Source organism: Oxyura jamaicensis, chromosome 2 (assembly GCF_011077185.1).
Source record: "Oxyura jamaicensis isolate SHBP4307 breed ruddy duck chromosome 2, BPBGC_Ojam_1.0, whole genome shotgun sequence".
Lineage (NCBI taxonomy): Eukaryota > Metazoa > Chordata > Aves > Anseriformes > Anatidae > Oxyura > Oxyura jamaicensis.
In genome coordinates, this window is record NC_048894.1 from 14806857 (window position 1) to 14810584 (window position 3728).

The window sequence follows — 3728 nt, forward strand, 5'->3', positions numbered from 1 at the left end:
CAAGTTAGCTTAAATATCAGTATTTTTCAATGTATTTAAAAAATAAGATATAACAGCCATTGATAAGGAAAACAGACATGAATCCTGGCAGTAGAACCACTGGCACCACATTCATGCTTTTGTGTACAATGCATTACACCTCTCAGAAACACTCAGTTCTGCCCAAGGACAGTGCAGCAAAGAATTAAAATTCAAGCACTAGAGGCAGTCTCTTTCTTTCTTGCTGAATAAATGAAGGAAAACAGAGAAGAAGGAAAAATACAGAAAACAAAGCAATGAATGATTCTGCCAAGATTCACACCAAATATTGCCGTGCTTATTCAATACGGGTTTAACGTTTCCTGTTTGAAAATCACAGTGACTATGAAAATGCAGGGTACAATACCCTAATGCAGACTGGTGGTTACTACTGGCTGCACTGGCATTGCACAGAGTGCCACACAGAAGGGGGCCCAGGCTCCCTGTGTTTGACACATGAATGCAATTGGGTAGCTGGTTACATACGGGATCTGCCTTTCCTACATACACTTAAGGGAACATAGGAACAGAGTTTAGCCTTTGTGTCTCATTTGCAAACTAAATGGTTTGCTTAAGAATTTTCTGAAAAGATAGAGGAGAAATGGTCTCTCTGCCATAAATGGAAGACAGAAGAATCCCATCTGAGTATGTACAACTAAAGCAGAGTGAATAAATCAATACGTGCAGCATTCTGCAGGGAAAGCAGAGTCAGCTGAAAGGTGCTGTTACACGAGGGCTAAATCATTTCTCCCCGCCCATCTGTGGGGATGCCAGAGGAGGAAGAGCAGGGAGAGCCCCCAGGGCTGGGGGTAGAAGAGGGAAGGAAAAAGGGAATAACCAGCATGAAGGTGAGAGCAGGATTTCTGGAGGGGCAGGGAGAGGCAGAGGAGCACACCTGCCCCCCAGCACCCCAGTGCCTTGCCGTGCCCTGCAGCCAGGGCATCATGGCTTTGGCAGGGGGCCCTGCGCCTCCCTCCCCAAAAGCTCATCTGCCTCCTGTGAGGTTCGACCGAGCCTCAACTGTCCTGAGGCAGTGGTGTTTTCCTGGAAAAACACATCTTTATTGCTTTACAAATTCATTATAACAAGGGACTCATGTTCAGACTGAAGGACACACTTATTATCGTCCTGTGGTTTTCAATTAATAAGTTCACAGCTAACAGTTTTTAAGTACAGTGAATCATGCAAATTTCCATATCACAGCAGCTAATTTATTTGTTTATTGGGGAATAGCAGGCGCCACATGAATCTGTTTTTGAAATGAATTCCAAGTAAGGCAGGCAATTTTGGTCCGAGCTGTGGGAGGCGGGAGCAGGAGGGACCAGCAGGATAATGTAACGCAGCCTCTGCGCAGTGCAGGGTGTCTAACGCGGGATATGAACATGAAATGAGCAGCAGCACAGACCTAATATCCAGGGGACTGATCCTGAAACCCAGCCCTCCCTGACTGGTGGATTTCTGGCCAGAACCAGCGTGAGTGTATCTCCAGGTCAGAATGATAAAATCCAGGTGCTTTCGGTATACAATTGCCGATGACTTCATTCTGTCTTCCACGTACAATTCCAGCTTTTGTTCCCCAGGCAGTTTTCAATGCTGGTTGCAAACACAAGGATCATTAAGTTACAAGCTGGATTTATTTACCGTTTGCAGCTAGATCTGAGAGTAGTTGTCTGTTATACCAGATTTTAATTTCAAGCCTGTCTGATGGGCATATAAGATGTGTTCTTACCTGTTCTTGCAACTTTGCACAATTATGCTTTGGGCTCTGTTCTGCCTCTGAGAGCCAGAACAGAGCTCAGAGAAAGACTCAGGCAAGAAAGATGTAACAGAGTGGCATGCCAGAGGTTTGCAGGGCACAGGAATGTTGCTACTCGAGGTGTTGCTGCTGCAAAACTCAGGCATGGGCTTGACACCTGCAGGTAGCTTTGCAGAAAATGCATTAATCTGTGGCCATCGCTAGAGGTTTGCTAGATTCCAGCAGCACAAACACTCTTCTCTACGTGCATGGCTTTCATTCAGCATTCATACAAATAATCTTATGCAACCCATGGACCTGCTCTCAGATTGAAGCTGCCACTGTGCTTTTGGCCTGCTCTTTGTGGGGAGGGAAACCTGCTAGAGATCATGGTGACTTTTTCCAAGGAAGCAATGCCTTAGGCAAGGGGCTGGGCTCCAGATTAATCAAACTAAACTTTAGGCACCTGAGACCTAAGCTATATCATTGGTGAAAGGAGCTTCTGACGTTATCTGTCAGCTATGATCTGGTGCCTTGATTTCAGGTTTGGCTATCGATGCAGTGCAGGAGGACTGAGCTCCAACAGTGATTTGGTGAGATGTCAAAAACAAGGGGTGGTTCTGCAGCAGTGGTGCCCTTCCTGCAGGTGGTGGGTCACAGGATCACCTTTTTCAGCCCTCTTCCCAGTCATCTTTCTTTTATTTTTTAAAAAAATTATGCTGAGTTATGGGCTAAACATGTCCACAACCTGTGCACTTGGGCTGCTGTATAAAATGGAACTCGTCTGTCTTATTGTACTCATTTGCACAAATTATATCCCTTAAATGCTTATACAATGAGGCTATAATTTAAACCGTAATTTAAATGTAAAGGTGACATGGGGCCTAAGCAGGCTATCTAAGGGAGAGGTTGACTGATGTACGTGATGTTTGAAAGGAGATGAAAGAGTCACTGATACAGAGAAGCCCATTCCAGATAACGGCAGCGGAAGAGGAAATGGTTCCTGCAACATGAGAGATGAAAGTGGAAGAGGGAAACACTTATGTAGCTGTGAGAAGGAATTTGTCTGGCTGTGACTGAAAAATAAAAGATGCTGAAAAGGAATAACGTAATGAAAAGGGAGAAGAAAAAATATGAATATTTTTAATAGGGAAATAGACCATTGGTCAGAAGTAGGCAACAACTTCAGCAGAGTGATACCACTCAAAAAATTCCCAATGCCTTTCTTCATGCAGGATGGATATTCACATCAAATGCTGAAATTTAATAAAAAACATATTCAACTGAAGAATGCTTCTGTCCTATATATGTATTTTTTTCATGTTTTTCATTTTCTCTAACTATCCAGAATGGAGAAAAGGCATAGTTCCTGCAATTCAAGGAACCTGACTTGAATTTGATGGTTCCTTTTACAACCCATAAAACTAATTTGGCTAATAAAGAGCATCTCTGACCTTTTACATCAAGATCAGTCTGACTGCTTCCCACATATTCAGTCCATCTGTCTTCCTCTGGATCTGTACTTCTCCTCATTGGGGAAAAAAAAAAAGTGACAAAAGGTAACAAAAAAAGTGACTATTTAAACTGCAGAAGTCAGCAAAATACTCAAATATTGTCTTCAGAAGTGGTTTACATTTTGTTGTTTAAAAGAATGAAACTCAGATGTCCCAGTGTTTTCACTCAGTGAAGATGAATCCAGAGCATCATGGCAGATAGACTCTAGAATACCCCATCAACATACTTTCACAAACACAGGGTTGCTGTAGCATCACTTTTGTCAGGAAAACTTGTTCCTTTTAAACAGAATGGAGCACTTAACAGGTCTCCAACTCAGACCACGTTTCTCCAACAAAAAATCATGTGTTTTTAATAAGAAATAAATAGGTAGCAGAAAAAAATATATTTTTGTTGTGAATTAAATGATCTCAGTGCAGTACACTGAGTGCAAATTCTGGCCACAAACATGCTTATTATG

At 42.6% G+C, this 3728-nt stretch overlaps 1 long non-coding RNA gene across 1 annotated transcript; it reads right to left on the minus strand.

The window, feature by feature from the left end:
• Positions 1-1077: 1077 nt before the first annotated feature.
• Positions 1078-2105, minus strand: LOC118161101. Its single transcript, XR_004747853.1, has 2 exons — positions 1748-2105; positions 1078-1611 (listed from the first exon to the last, which is right to left on the minus strand). It is a non-coding gene; the product is annotated as an uncharacterized LOC118161101 (long non-coding RNA).
• Between the last annotated feature and the right edge of the window lie 1623 nt (positions 2106-3728).